General features: G+C 38.9%; 1 protein-coding gene and 1 long non-coding RNA gene across 3 annotated transcripts in view; one reads left to right on the plus strand and one right to left on the minus strand.

Moving 5' to 3' along the window:
• LOC308061391 overlaps positions 1 to 11,966 on the plus strand; it is a 96,094-nt gene extending 84,128 nt beyond the window's left edge. Inside the window, exon 2 of the long non-coding RNA XR_013927197.1 lies at positions 1 to 11,966. This exon is cut by the window's left edge and continues 75,090 nt beyond it. This is a non-coding gene — a long non-coding RNA (uncharacterized lncRNA).
• The window catches only part of SKI (SKI proto-oncogene), a 127,722-nt gene that overhangs the window by 96,219 nt on the left and 14,364 nt on the right, over positions 1 to 17,139 (minus strand). The window lies entirely within an intron of this gene.

Consider the following 17,139-nt stretch of genomic DNA (forward strand, 5'->3'; position numbering starts at 1 on the left):
GATACAGACAGACACAGAATACTTAAAACAGGACTCAGAATGGAGACAAAGCTCCCCTTTCACCTCCTGCTGCTATTTACCATCTGGGATCCTGAAAAGGGGGTGATGGGTAGTTTTGTGATAGGTTTGGCAAGGGGCAGGACATTTAGGGTTTTCTATGTGTAACGAGGTCATGTGTCAGCGCCTTCGCAGCACATGGGAACACTATCCAAAAGAAGGTTCAACAAAAGGGTTGCCCTGGCTGAACTGGAAAGAAATTCTATAAAGAAATATCCTGGAACCAATGCATGATCTTAATAAGATTAATAATAATAAATTTGATGAAAGCGCCTCTAGAACATAGCTTGGAAAAGCACAGAAAAAATACAGGAATGAACACATCCAATTAAAACATGTATGTTATTTATTATTACACTTTTAGAAGTGGTATGATATTTAAAAGTAAAATGTGAGTTCTGAATCACAGCATTTACATTTCTATTTGGAAACCAAATAGGTCCGTTCCCTCCATGGTTTTTCTTAATTTTTGCTTTCTTGAGCCCCTTCCATTGCAATTAGGAAGCAAGACCTCCACAGGCTTATATAAAATGTACTGCAACTCTGTGGAAATGGAGAAGTACTTTATATTACAGAATTCTTTGACATTTCCACTAATATTAGGGGTTGGGGTGGTGGAGATACAAGCAAGGACTGAAATCCTAAGTGTAAGAAGTGTAGTACTTTTTTCTTTCTTTCTAACATATCTTTGTTTCACAGAAGCAATTTATGAAAAGCAGTTATACAAAATGAGGAGTTCTGGTTTAGAAATGTTTCATCTGTTTTCATAAAAAGAATTATTAATAGGGTGAATTTCCCATCATATGGTGCTACAGTAAATCTTTAAACAGGATCCTTTAATCAAAGGACCTGAAGGAAAGATGAGCATCCTAGCCTTTTGCCTAGACTGGATGTCTGCTGACTAAAGTGATTCTAACAACACTGCTACTGCAGACAGTAATCTGTGCTTTAAATTATTTAAAATCTATACTCTACAAGATGCATAGATGTAAGAACTAGTCACTAGAACTAATGCAGTACTTTCTTATGCATGTCTCAAACTCCTGGTTGGTAGAAACTCCATTTTCAAATCTAAAAGCTTTAAACTGAGGATGTCTCTACTACACCATCAATTATACAGTGAAGTTAAAGGCAGTTTGTGTGTTGTGGAAGAAAAATGAGCAAAATTTCTAGCTGTACTGATGGAAAATCAAAAGGTTATGTCAGATTCTACAGAACAAGCCCTTTAAAACAATCGCTGGATAATACCTGTAAATCTGTGGTGCAGTGGACAGTAAGTGAAAATGTTGTTCTTGTTCCTCCCCAGCCTTTCCTCCATGCATGTAGATGTACCGATCCAAAACAGCAGCCAACAGGCAGTAAAAGGAATCACTATCAGCATATTGCTATGAGACACAAACAGATGGACACTTTCAGTCCATCAGAGAAAGGCTCTTCAACATATCACAGTTCACAATGGCTCAGTCCTACAGCAATGGAGTCAGGCTGCAATAAAAACCCTTCTAGCATAGAAGCCATACTACCTATCATTTTAAGAAACTACTGGTGAAGCCATATAGTACCAGATGCGCTCCTGAACGTTCATTTAAGCAAACCTTGCCCAACACTCTTCTTCCCTGACTTCGAGTATTCCTATTGTGTTGTCTTCAAGTTGGAGAAATAAGCGGTGACTGACTAATTAGAACGGGGTCCTTTAACAAACCATGGGATCACTGACTGCATACTACTACAGCTGGTCCAAGAAGCTTCATTTCCACTTATTAATGGCAGATTTGCATACATGTCAGCATAAAGCATTAGAAGACTGTCCCAGCTCTTAAACCGCTTCACTTACCACCTGACTACTGCCTAGAGATACTTTTAAAGACAGCCGTTTCTCTGAGTTTTTATGAAATGCAACGTTTACAATAATGCAGCTGGGAGGTCAAGGGAAGCTCTGTACCAAAACAGCACCTTCCAAACCAAATGCTGCATTATAGCATGGTGCTTCATGGCTAAATATCCTGCAGACCTTTCATGAGTTCTCACTCCTATTCGTTTGTATGCATTTATAGTGGCATCCTGGTATTTGGCAACTGCAGGAGAGGAGGTAGGGGGCGAGGAAGAGAGAAATACCTACAGGCTAAGCGTATGGAAGTTAGCCAGGTTCTTCTCTAAAGCCAGTACGCCTGAATGACAACAGATGACAAACTTTGCTTTGCAATTCATATCTGGCTTTGATATATCTGCTGTCATAGGGATAAATACTATTTGTTGACGAAAATGGGTATCAAAACAGCAGAACTGCACCCAATTACACTAAAAATTGCAATGTGCCAGGAATCTTAGTAGCTAGACCATCTGCTGTGCTGAGCCAAAGGAAGGGAGAGTCACATACTTGTATCTGTCCTGGGATACATTCAAATGTGATTTGGGGTTATTAAGGGAGAAGATAATAGAAATTAATCTTGTTTCCTCTGTCTCCTAGGTTTTTACCTTAATTCTACCATTCCCAGAGATTCTCACACTGGGGGCTGGAAGAGAGCTGAATTAAAGACAGAAAGGGAGGAAGAGAAGAACCACCACCTAGCTGGGAGTCTAGATGTTTTAAATCAGATAATCCTGGACCAGACTATGGAACAATCCACATGAACTCCAGGTATTTTTCTTGTGATTCCCCAGTCTAAAAAACATACTCGGCCTTTGCAACAAAGCACTTCCTCAAAAATAGTCCTCTTGCTTTGGTTATCAGTTCCAGAATATAAAGCAACTGTCAATATAAAACTGAGAAGTAATAAAATATCAAGCTACAGCAATCTGTAATCTGTCTTACAGTCTTGATGTATATGTAAGTCATATGAGTGGTGATACAGTAAGTAATGGGTGATACCACATCATTCCATAGCACATTTTCCCACCCTCAATGTATTAAGAAACCAAACACAAGGCTGCAAACAGCACCATCCTGATACATAAATCAGAATGGCAGGGATGGCCTTCTGAGTATCACCAAATTAAATGGTGCCATTCTCACATGCTCAAATAATCCAAATGAGAAGATGTGAAACAAAAAAATGCCACATTCTACACCAGCACAGTATTCTTGTTTGCACTAATATAGAGTTACTTGCATCACTGCAACCGCACTGACACAGCAATGCACTTATATTCTGCAGTAATGCAACTTGTCCAGACAGAATGTGAACCAAAAGCAACCATTTGATATAATGCATGACAACCATATTAGGCCATTACTCAGATACTACTATAATGATGTCATCTAGCTATAAAGAACAACAAATAGATGGCCTTTCAGTCCAAATTTTAAGCACAAAAATCCTTAATTTTTCTTTTTTAAAATGTATTGTTCTACTCTGAGACAATAAACATAGTTTTGCTTTGTCCCCACAGCTTTGAAAAGAGCTTTATATATACAGAGACGCACATATACAAAAGCAGTACAAAGGTCAAATGCACTGGGCAATACTCAGTATTTGAAAATGTTACCAAGAAAAAGGAAAGGGCGGGGGGGGGGGGGGGGGGAATATCACAGTTTTGATAGTTCTGTGGGAAAAAAAAACTTAGCAAATTTGCAAAAAAACTGTTAAGTAATTAAGGCAAGACACTTCACACATGAAGTTAAACTGCTAATTAAATCCCCCCTGCTTAATTGACTAGATTTGCATATCATTCAGTGAGGAATGGGAATGGCTTGGGCATTACACAAGCACTTCCTTGTGCGGAAGGCAGCTAAGTAAAATAAACTAAGGGTAATAAGCAGAAACAATGGCAGTTTCTGAATGAAACAGAAATTTTCAACTGAGACTTTCAACATTTTTTATTAAACATTAGAACATAACTGATTCCAATCAGTCACTATTCCAATAGTAATATTCAGAACAACAGCAAATGTTTTATATCCAAGTTAACTATTCCCCTACTTTAACCTGTGATCACTATTGTCTGCTCATACATACAGCTCTCAGTTACTCTCAAAGAAGGAGTTATGTCCAAGAGAATCCATTTCTCCTTAAAAACCCCAAATAGTTTCATTTCAATAACTGCAGGAGGAAAAGTATCAACATCTGCCCCTCCTTGCCACTAAACATGAATTTAAAGAAAGGTTTGAGAAAACATTCAGACTTGTAGCATGAAAAAACCCCTTTGACACTAAGATCAACTAGAGTTGCAATTATCTGCAAGCTACATTGCTCGTAAATGACCCAAAGTGTGCAGGATGAAACCACTCTGTCAAAAGCCCTGCTCCAAGGATGTCAGATTATGACTTTTTTATTTAAGTGGATAAGGATTCAGAGTCAGGAACACAACCTCCCCACAACATAAAAACGGGACTCATTGTTTCAGGCCAGTCAACAGACACAGGCAAACACTACAGCAAAAGTTAATACCTGCTCACATTTGGAAGGCTACCACTGCAGAAGTGATGCTAACACACTTCCCTTTCTAAAAGGTGAGATTCTACAGCATTTGAAAATGTGCAAGAAAATGGGTTCAGCTTACAAACCAGAAATCTGCTAGGGCTGCAGTACAGCACTTCCTTCTATCTTTTTATGTTGTACTTTTGTGACAGAGATACTTCCACAGTTGAAAAGTGTTATTATTACATTACCAACTTCTATCATTTTTGATCTTATAAATCAGAAAAATAAAAACAATACAAAAGACACTTAGCTTGCTTATCTCCAGAGAAAAAGATTTTATACAGCCACTGATAAAAACATCAGAACATGTCTGATGCCTGGAGTTGCACCATTACTGAAGTAGGACTATGTGAGATAGCCATCAAGTTTACTACTTGTAAAAAACCCTGGAAAAAAAGAGACCAGTTCTATGAGTTGTTCCTTTTAATAGCCTGCTTTTTCAAGTGAGGCTTCTTATATCAATAACCCAAGAACCAACTTTTTAATGAAATAGCAGCCCCCATTTATTCCAGAAATTGAAACAATCACATCTTGTAATACATACAATCTTACAAACAGCAACAGGAATGACCACAGCGTCAGCCTCATACTGTTTGTGCCAAGAACACAGATGATGCTGATACCACTTCCATGCTACCACCACCTACAACAGAGACACTGCAGCCTTAAGCCAGTATAATACTCTGCATTAGTATTTGCTTTGACAAGACTGAGTAACGAAATGGTACAAGCTGGGGGGGTGCACCTGCACTATACATTAAACAGGGTTTAACACTAATTATTATGATGGTATCTTTAGTAAGACAAATATTTGCAAAGGTTTGGGGTTTCTACCTTTAACTTTTTTTTTTGATTAATTGATCTTCTGCTGATCTGACCAGGAAGGGGAGAATGAGAACTGCAGACAACTGAGTAAAGTATAGCTGCCCTCCATACTTCTTGAGCATTATGGAAACTTTCCCATCTAATTCCAGATTAACAATCACTGATTAAAAAAAAAGAAAAAAATTCAGCACAGGGCTCCTTATTTGTTGCACAATTTTACTGCTCCCAGCTGAAATAACATTATGTTAATACTGGAAAAGCTACTTTTTCCTTTTGCTAGATCACTTATTAGGCCAAGCAGGAGAAACTTAACTGCAATCAAATTACATGCAGCTAATACTGATGTGAGCAAGTGAAGAATCAGGGCCATTTTTACATTCAAATCGCAGAAAGAAGAGAGTAGATCATAACAACGTATCTCACTGAGCTCCTGACTTTGTTGTGGAAGTTGGTATCCCATCAGTTGATAGCATGTTCCATTCACAGATATTGGTAAGGAGATTATTTTTTTTTATCTCAGCTGGTATCTTAAAAATAAAAAAATTAATTCCCTTCTTTATCTCATTTTTTAAAGGTTCTGTAAGTCTTTGAAACATGAATATTCCCCCTAACAAAGCCAGCAGCTGCTCTGCCAGTCTGTGACATGGATGGTTTTGTTAGAAGGTTTTCATGTGGGGTTTTTTTTGTTGTTGTTGGGTTGTTTTTTTCAGTTCAGTGTGCTTTGCATGTGAAACAGGACATTTCCCCACCCTCCACCCCCATTCCCTCCTAATCCAGAAGGGACCTTACTTCCTCCCTCCCAAACAAGCAGCTCATTCAGCAAAAGGGAAATCCCAAGATGCACTCGGGCAAGAAGCCTACAGAAGGAGCCTGGAAAAAAAACACAACAGAACCAACAAACCAAAACACAAAAACACCACCACCACAAAAAAAAAAAAAAAAAAAAGCTACCAGTATGTCCAAAACAGCAGGAAGATGAGCAATGGAGCTGGTAATTACGAACCTACTTCTGCAAACTACTACTTTAGGACACAGATCTGTGATGCCAATCATTTAAAAAGTTTTTCCAGGGTAGCAATTCAGTTTTGGCCCTACAGTAATATAACCCACAGAACTGCAGTTCTCCCCTGCCAAAACAGAAATTACAGAAAGCCAGTTTGGAGAATCTTTTACATGATTACCGAGGTAGATTTGGTGGGGTGAATTTGGAGCAACTCAATTGTTACTTTGCAATTATAATCTCAAGCAACATTTTGTTTCTATTTTTATAACGAAAACAAAAATCAAGCAACCTTTTCTTAGTTAAGAGATTTGTTTGAAACAGGATCCATGTGTCTCCATGCTTCCCTTCCCTGAGACATAATGCTCACTTTGTGACATCCAAACTGTCTACAGCAATTAATTCTGATGTCACAGGGGATTATGATTTTGACTCAGGGACTAAAAAAGTTCAAAAGAGAGGGGGGTCTAATTAATAAAAGAGATTTTTTTCACGAAAACACCCACACACAACAAACTTAAGGGGTTTCACATCTGTCAAGATGGGATCCAGCTGCTCTTTAAGGAGAACATGAATGAACGTCCCTTTTAGATACAAAAAAATAGCTAGTTTAGTGTGAATCTACCGAAATCAAATCAAGTTTGAAGAAGAGAAAACAGCACCAATAAATTAGTCCAGCTAATGAGGGCAAATTTGATACAATTTTTAGAAAATTAAATTATAAATTTACATGTACGTTTTTAAGAGTAGAATTTAAATGCAGACTTCTGTAAAGAAAACCTCCATGAAATCATGAAATCCCATGAATTACTCAAATTTTCACTTGAAAAATCTCAGCAGAATTCGACCCTCAAATTATAAACAGTGAGAAAAACAGGCTATATTCAGAAACCACGATAAGTGATTTCCACTCTAAAATACATTTTGATAAACTTGGACCAAGTCCATTGCCTTCACAGGAGTCAAACCACAGAACAAAACGTTGCCTCAACGACCTTCCCTGAATTAAAGCAAGGCATTAGGTCCAATTAAGACTATACTTCAGGGTCTTTGCAATGAAACTCCTATTTCTTCCATTTACTCAAATCAGTTCCTGGCATGGTTTGCATGACAGCACAACTACACTGATTTCAAGTGGATCATTCTCACTGCATACACTGATTAAAGACCCTCAAGGTCTAGACCACAGAGTTATTTAAAATATTACCTCTTTTCTATAATGGTAGAAATTAAATCTCATCTATGCATCTATAAATACATCAATATAACTCTACACACTAAAGCAATTCAGTAATGTAACACAAGTGATGGTTGTTTACCCAATACTCAGCAATGATACGGGTAAGATACTCCTGCTGTTAACTTACACACATGTCCCCTCCCTCTGTGTTATACTATAGCTTCTCCTATACCTACACTTCAACTGATGAAGCTTTACAAACTAAGCCAAATTCAAGTGAGACAAAGAGAACACTGCAATTCTTTCTCAGCAATTTCTGTCTCATTGATTCATTTGGATTTTTAAAGAGTGGACCATCCTCTGGTTCACAGCATTAGAAGGTGCTGTCAAAAGCAAACTCAGTCAGCTGTGCACCACAGCATGGAAACTACAGGTGGGGCAATAATCCACAGGCCACTATTACTAGTAATCTTCTCGAAATGTGAAACCACAGCTCATACTCCAGCTCCTTCCTACTCTTCCAGTGTAGCATGCATGTGTCGTGTAACTGGGAAAAAGATATGTAACATTTTTCATCCTGAGCACTGAACTGCTAAACTCAAAATAAAGCGAAGCGTGACAATCTGTACAAATGCAAATGTCCCAAATGCCAAGACTAACATTTCTAAAACCTAATTCAACTCTTTCATTTCTTAGCTGCAGGCCGTTTACTGCCACTCCTTTTTTCCACCCAAACAAAAGACGAAAGGGATGACTCAAAGCCACTTGAATTTCAAGCTGAAGCCACAAAGCACTGAATGCCTGATCTTTAATATTAAACAGGTGTGCAGATGATATTCATTCAAGCCTCATCACGGCTAGGTTAATTGTTAAAAAAACCGCAAAAAGACCAAATTTACTTAAAAGGCACATGGGTAAGTTAAACAATGCTATAAATAATGATGCAAGTCATATGGTAAAAACAAGTAAATAGTAAGTATAGCACTGCCAACTCCTTCTGCCCCTCTCTCCCTCCAGATCACTTTTTTTCCCTTTGTATTCACACAAATCTATGTAATAAAATTCCAAAATAATTTAAAATATAAAATTCTATAATAATGAAAATATAATTTAATTTTTTCCTTCAAAATTTAGCAGTGCTACACCTGGAATCAACAGGGCTAAAGAAGGATCAATGAATCCATTATAAAATCTGTTTTCACATAAATATGGTTCTAGAAATTAATTTTTTTAGAAAAGGAACTATAAATTGCTATCCTGTGAGGGCCAAGGCCTTTGAACAGTAGTTCTGCATATCCGCTGAACAGTGTAATAGAGTGCTTTACACCATTTCGCCAATTACATCATTACCTACTGCCAAATATGGTCCAAAGATTATTTGGCTTCACCAGTTTTGCAAAAAACTACACTGTTGTGGCAGAAAAAGAAAAAGGCAAAAAGCCAAACAAAACTAACTCTTTGGATATATCAGTGCAAGGACTCATTGTATGGCATGTTTCTTATTAGTGAATGAATGGGAACAAAGAAGTATCAATAATGGACCTAATGCTGCAGTTTGTACTCTTTTGAATCTAATGTACTTCATACAGCAGCTCTGCACTATTCTAAATACCTTTATTTCAAAGGAGCATTTCTAAATCATATCAGAATGTGTGAGATAATTCACACCCACTGAATAAACTGAAACTGCTAGTGGGGAGTTAAGAATGGCAAATTCTTTTTCTTTTTTCTTGAATGACACTCCATTATCTTTCAACTCAGGTAAGTTTCTCAACTGTGGAACGATGGTACCTTGGAAAAGCATGCTTAACATACAATTTAATGAGAAATTCTTAATAACAAAAGTGTAAACCTGAAATCCATTACATCAACAAAGGTTACTGAAATCAGACCACATTATAATCTCAATATTGTCTATTTTCTGCCTTTCTAGCCCATAACGCTGTATAAAAGCTATAAAACTTCTTTTACTGCTATAAATATGTAAACCTGAACAATACTGAGAACTTTTGGTTTGCTTTTTTCAAAGGTGTGTCAAAAATTTAGGACCAGGAGAAATTTAATACTTACAAAGGGGTTTTAATTATTTAAAGTAATTCATTGCTTCCAATTGGTACTACTACCATCTGTTTTAGTAAGCAGCATGATCCCTGGATAACCTGTATTTTCTAATACTCAGCAGAATTAATTTTGTTAGCTAGATCCTGAAAACAGCACCTACAAGCATTATGTATGCGGTCCAAGATACGCAGCACTCCAGTATTACATGATAAAAGAAAGGAAATTACTACCATGATCCTATTTCTGCCATCTGAACTGTATGGACAGCCCTTCAGATCTGTGCAGCTCCCCCAGGGAAACTGATAAGGGTTGTGTGCATAGGTCAGCTGCCAGATTTCGGACTGCAGGATACAGTCACACAAATAGCCTCATGCAGGAGTTCGCATTTAAGCAAGAAGTTACTTTGGCCTCTTCAAGTTCAACAAATGCACTTGACTGTAGTAGCTTTCTCCTGTGGCAAGTGACACAAAGCAGTTTAATTCTGGTGAAAAGTAGCAGGAAAGTTTTTACTAAATAGTCAAAGATTATGAAGAGCAACATCACAGAAGCATTTTAGACTCTTTCTTCACTGACAGGATTGGGAAGCCTCACCAGCATTATCTTCTGTTTAATGGTAATAAAGGTAACAACTTCTTATAAAAGGAGAAAAATCCAAAGACTGAAAGAAAACAGGTAGTATTACTGCTAATTTTAACAGCAGCACTGGCACAAAACACCAATGCAGATAGGCATTAAAAATTCTGCAGACCTTTCCCCAGAAGACCGTCCAACTTGAGTACCTGGCTGATTCTACTTGGGCACGAAGAATCAGAGCCTGTAACACAGGTAATGTAGACTTCGAAGTGGAGGGGGTAGGGGACTTCATAAAAATGCAGGATATGACAGTGAAAACATATGAAATGGTTTTTCTTCCAACCCTAACAGATGTTGTCCAATTAAGGATGCAAATAAATCACCCTCTGCATTGCGAGTCAGAAAACACACACATAAAAGCTTTCTAAATACATTTCAGTTTAAACTTGCATAATTCTCCCAGTGGAGAAATCATCTTCAACTTATGTAATCCTTAGAAAGAGACATTATTACATATAATTCTGTGCCACTAAGAAACAAGGAAGACACATCTCTAGAAAAGAGGTGCACCCACACACAATTAATTATATGGGTGTGGAGGGAACAGAGGGGAAAAGCTGCAGCAGGGATGCAAAGACCAGTCTGCTGTTTCCACAGAGACTGATCTGTAACCGAGCTCAAGGGGCTGCTCCCCTTTCACCAGCCAGAACTGTCTGTTATACTTAACCCAGACTTCCGAACACTTGATATCCTGTCTGCTATTTCAATGCCCTTACTCAATGTTTCAGACAGACATTACACAAACTGGCTGGTGAAAAGGGTTGAGAAACCAAGAAGCAATCCAAGTCAATGACCTTATTCTATAAAACGATACCATTGACTGAACAGAGGATGAAGACAAAGCACAGGGGTAGGTCTTCTGAATGTATCGCTGAAATCTTCTGTAGGAAAAAGACAAGCACTAGGGCTGTATCTTATTTTGTTTATGTTGTTACTGTCTTTTAATCTTTAAAGCCTAAGCAATTCTTGTGCTTCCAATGCAACTGATTCTCATACAAAAACAGAAACTGCTTCAATTAAAAAAAAAAAAACCAACAAACCCAACAAAAATACAAACAACCAAACCACAAAAAAACAGAAAACCAAACATAAAATTCATATTTTCTAAAAAGCACGTGCAAAGGTAATGGTCCATCAATCAATAAACAACAAAGCCAGAAACCACGCTATTGATTAGCTCCTTTGCTGTTTATCTCCAGTATACAGAATGATGCTGCAGTTTTTACATACACACAGAATCTCTGTCCTCATGTACGTTTTCCCCGACTTCTTAATAAGACTGTTAAAATAAGTAAAGGCTACTTAACTTGAGAAAGCGTAGCAGCACCTGTTTCATTTAACGGAACATATGACTATGCAGCTTATCAGGTGGTTCTAACATGCATCCACTGCTTGGAGAAGCTCAGCTTTATGTGATAGCAACCAAACCGTAGATGGAGCCAACGATAATAGCTCCACATATGGGAATTCCCATTGGCTTCCAGAAGAGCTCTGTCCATGAAACCCTGACAGAATCAGAGCTTGGTGGTTTTGTTACCTCATCCAACCAAAAGTCAAATCAAAATAATTAGCTCAGCGCAGAGGGGCCAACCTCTATCAGCCAGCAGGCTTGCCCAATACCAACAAAATGAGCACACTCAAAGAACTAACTGCACCTGCACCAGATACAATTTTGAGGCCAAGTCTATGGTCCTTGAATTTGCATCTGAAAAAAAGACTGGCCCTCATCCCGACTTTAGACATACTTCCTCATCAGAAAAAAAATAATCCCACTCTATAAAAAACCAAACCAAAACAAAAAAAAACCTGACCAAAACCCACAAATCCTAAATATAGGAACAAAAAAATCCCACCCAGTTAGATATCTACCACAGCCTTAAAACCCAATGTTGCTTGTAGCAACCAGCAGACAAAATCCTTTCAGTCTGAAGCTAGCTCCCAGCTGCAGAAACCATTGCCCCATTCAGTAAGATCTGTCAGGATCAGAGCACCATCAAACATGTATGAAACCAAAACCTCGCTAATGAGCAATATGAAAATACTGCAGTAGCAGAACTACAGGCTCTGCACTCAGCTTTAGCACAGTCCTGTAAATGCCAGGTAAGACCACAAACTTAGTGAAGTTACTTTGTCTCAACACTGCTATATTCTGATTCAGAATCTGTCCCTCCATTCTATGACTGCAAGTACTACCAGTCAACACACAGGAAGAAGTCTGATATAAATATATATATGTAAGTCTTCCGTGGTTTGTGGGTGAACTGGTTCCAATTACTACGCCAGCTGATTGCTTGAGTGAGAACTGCAGAACTAGCCTCAAAGCCCCAAACCTTCATGTTAACCTTGTATGTTCCAGAAGATATGGGAACAGGTGATTTTCACAATAATCTGAGCTTGAACTCTACACTGATAATGAAATGTAAGAGACACAGAAGACTACACAAGGTGTAAATGAGGAAGGTAAGGGAACCAGAGCACATCTTTTCAAAGCAAACTTGCTTCTCTGTAATTACTTTTCAAGAATACATACTGACTGTAGTAGAGACTGAGAAAGCAGAATAATATTTAAAAAAATGGTGCAGATTTATTAATGTGTATTACTCAGATTCAGAAAACACATGCAAAAACATTAGATATTATCTAATAAAGCGTATCATTAACACACATACTACAATTGACAAATTTTAAACAAAACCACGCTATATTACTACATTTTAAAGTAATGCTTCCTGGATGTGAAGATCAATTTGAATTAAGTGCTCTATGGCCACTCAGCTAAAATAAATTAGCCTACCAATTGACAGTATTCTATCAATACATTCTCTACAATTCAATCTAAGTTACTTTTGTCTAAGCTCTAATTTCTTTCCAAGAACCCCCTGTTGGATTTAGCATCACTGTTCCATGACAGTTCCTGCTAAATAAGAATTACAGCATCAAGTTCAAAGTTTGCTTTTTAAAACAAAACAAAACATGTGAGAATTAAAAAAATTTCCGGGTCTAAGTACTGCACACATTGAGACACAAAGGCAAAGCAGTCTGGCCAGCTAAGCCAGCAATGTGAGTTCCAATCATCAGTTATCACCAGTTACAGCCAGCCAGCCCACTCCTTACTATAGTCAGTACCATTCAAACCCCTTAACTTTGGCAAAATAACTTTGCTAATAGACAAAAAACCCATGAATTTTCAATTACAACGGACAATGCATCCCTTTAGATACCCAAATCTTGCTTGGGCTCAACCACCTCGACGTAGCCCCAAAGTTCCCCCTGATCCAGCAGCACTGAGACTCAAGGAAGGTGTAGATAAGGTACAAGTGGCTGCCAGAATTTTAACCACTGCGTTGTCTAGACACGCTCGGAGCAGCCTCGTACGGACGCCTCCAGATGCTTTTACAACACTGATCTGAACGCGCCTCTCAGCAAGTGCAAACACACCCTCATTGGTCAGTCAGCTCGAGCTAGTGATAACCACGTTCATATCCTGGCACGGAGACCAGGTGTTAGGCTCCTAACACATCCAAAAAATAAACTGTGTTTACATGCATCTTCAAAGCATGCTACTGTTTGGGCAGAACATACGTCCAAGCCAGAAACCACAGAAATGGAGAGGCAAGTGAGACAGCCCAGACAATGGAGAAGCAGATGTTTAAATAATCTAGGCAGTGATTTTCAAAAGATGAGATTGCATGTAACTCCCTAACTCAAGACAACCGAATTCAGGAACTTAAAAACTATTCTGGGGCAACACAGAGCCATAGTTGACTCAACACCATTAGATCACTATTTGCAGTATATTCTTTGTCTAACACACATGCACGTACCTGCTTCTTTGTTCTCGATCTACAACATCTGTAAAACTGTTTGCACGCTTGGGAAAAAATTGCTGATGTCTGCTTAAACATTGACATCTCAGGTACACAGCATTTTGTTTAAGCATAGTTATCGTTTCTGAAGTCCAACTTTTAAGCTGAAAAAGGATTCTGAAGCAAACTACTGCCTCAAGACTTCAACATTTTTGTTTTAGCGACTTCAAAATTTTTACTGGAGAATCTCTAATATAATTCTTGAGCATCAGGTAAGAGAACAAATTACTTCATGGTTCCATGGAAAAACTGAACCCTCAGTTCTTAGGCAAATTTTTCCAAGAGTATTCATTCAAGCCAGTTTGTACCAAAAAGAAGAAATCCATCCAGCGGCCTGAACCCTACTGCCTGTGAATAAAATCACAATCTCTCTGCTACACCTACCATAGGATATATACTACTAACAAATAAAAACATTACTACTGCCAGGAGGCAGGACTTCAGGATAGACATGCATTCTAGCTCTTAACTGCTGCAGCATTTCAGGTGGCCATAAAGCACAGCACAGCAACCACTGTGTAGCACCTAAAAAGTCCACAGCTACCCTAGAACTCAGTACTGCACTATTTCACTTTCAGCAATTTTTGTTCTGTGATTCGGCTGCACACTTGACCTGGCTAAACCTTACTCCAGCTGAGAAAGCTGCATGTTGTGGCAGCACTGGGTTGGTAGGCATTGTGAAATAAAGTGGGAGGCCTTGTGTGCTCATTTGTGTGTCAGTACCCAGAATGCTGCTTCTAGCTCCCAACTACTTCATAGAAGTGCTGCTGGGACTTGAACCGTGGGAACACTGCAGTGCTAGCGTGTGTGGGTGTGTTCACACGTGTGCAAGGAAAGCTCTCTTATCCTTCTTGGTGTCTGATCACATACAGTTTTGCTGAAAGTACAGATGTCTGGCACACAGGTAGGAAATATGAAAGCACTGTCAAACGTGGCTCGGTTCAATATTTAAAAAAGAAAAAAAAAAAAAGGGTTCAGAAGAAACAGAGTCAAACCCACCCTCCTGTACTGGAAATAGCAACCAACAAAGCCTTCAGGCCTGCTTTTTGAACTAATTCAATCACAGTGGAGGAATACTGATGTTAAGAAAGCAGAGCGCTGTCTGTCACAGAAGTGGAAAGAGAGTGAGAGACACACCAAGGCCGTATCTATACCAGCAAGTGAATGCTCAACATGCACCAGCTGCTGAGCCTCAGAAAAAGGCTTTGGCACTGATGACGGATTTCTAGGACCCTGTTTTGCAACCCTGTTGAGTTATTCACATTTTAAATTTCTAGAAATACCCCAGAATGTAGCAATTGTGCTCCATGCCAGTAATGGTGGATGAAATGAGACACAGGTAGGGAAACAAGACACTCACTCAAGTAAAAGCCATGTTGGTACACAGAGACACTGAGAGACCAGAGAGGGGAAAAAAAAAAAAAAAAAAAAAAAAAAAAGGCAGGGGAAAAAAAACACTGCATGAGCATGTGAGAAGGTGGAAAACCCAGTGAAGGATACCAACAAAGGAAAATGGAGAAGTTATCATATGGTTCAAGACAAGAGAGAGCTTTGGGACGTGGCAGGAAGGTGAAGGAGCTTATGGGAGGTCAATTGCTTATCCAAGGCTGAACAGGGAGGATATAAAAAAATCAAAATTTTACAAGAGGGCAAGGGAAGAAGCTGAGGCCTTTATGGTTCCTGCTTTAGTGGGGGTTTCAGCTGTCACAAATCCCCCCAGTTTTTGGTTAAGACCCTTTGCTGATTTGGCAGAAGCTTTTGCCTAGATCTGCATGAAGTGGCAAGACTAGACAACATGCACCTTGTTCAACCAACCAGGCTAACTGAGAGACAATGTATCTGCATCTATGTATCCATCTCTCGATACAGACTGATAAGAGATGCACAAGGGATACTTGATGCATACAGAAATATATGTTGAGTATGAGGTATCTAGGTAAAGCTATGCCTTGCAGCAATGCTTTAAAACCACACCAAGGAAAAAAAGGGAAGGGGGGTGGGACAGGAAAAAAAGGCAGTTTTGCCAGTACGCTGAATCTGCAACAGGGGCTTGTGCCAACCCAGCTCCTCCATTTAAATCAAACCCTTAAAAGGCAGAGCTGTGCTGGCACAAATCTACATACCTCATCACATAAACCTCATGAAGACATACAAAAAGGTCAAAAATCTCACTGCTGCTTAAACAGCCACAGAAATGGTCACATGCATCCCATGCTACCAACATACTAGCAGAGCCCCAGGAAAAACACAACACGCAGAGCAATGTGTACATACACATACATAAATAAATAGGGAAACTGATAAAAAGTCCACTCTTGAAAGTAGAAGACCAAATATCTGACACAGCAGATTATGGCACACAACACACACAAACACCTCTGTATAATATAGAACAAAGCAATGCGGAGATCTACATCAAAAAGGAAGACCACCACAAAGACACATATGCTTCACCCTTTCATCCACAGAGACAGACAGACACACAAAACCCACACAGACTGACAGTAATTAACACAAACACCCAGCAGCAGACATGGGACCATCCTTTCATTCCCTTACTAAGCATCTCAACTTTACGCCAATGTTACTTGCCCCTGGCCACAGCCTACCAATCTTAGAGCCTGATTAAATCTCTCCATAATTATCTGCACACACTGCTACAACACAAATGACCTTAGCATATGATATCTGTTGGCTAAGCCCAATGGAAAAAGACTTCAGAAAAAGGAAGGATAAGTGTACAAAACTCTGCCAGCATTGTCAAGGTCTCATCGAGACTGCCCCACATTAATAGAGAGACCTGGAGACAGCTCAAAAGCCTTGAAACCTAAGCCCAGTTCTGCATAGGACATACAAAAAAGCATTCTTTTTCCTTCAGCCCATCATCTGAGCACACACCACTGTTCCTCCCCATCAAACTCCTTGCCAATTCCCAAATGAACTTACGCAGGAGACTTAACGTTTTATGATGACAGATTTTTGGCAAAATTTTCTGAGGAAGAGATCACCACGATTTCCTTACATAATTTTTGGTGTCCTCTATTAGGTATCTTGAATTCACTCTGCAAGAAGCGCTGCATGAAAATTTTGGAGGGT

The sequence above is a fragment of the Falco punctatus genome (genome assembly GCF_963210335.1).
Source record: "Falco punctatus genome assembly, chromosome: 3".
Classification (NCBI taxonomy): Eukaryota; Metazoa; Chordata; class Aves; order Falconiformes; family Falconidae; genus Falco; species Falco punctatus.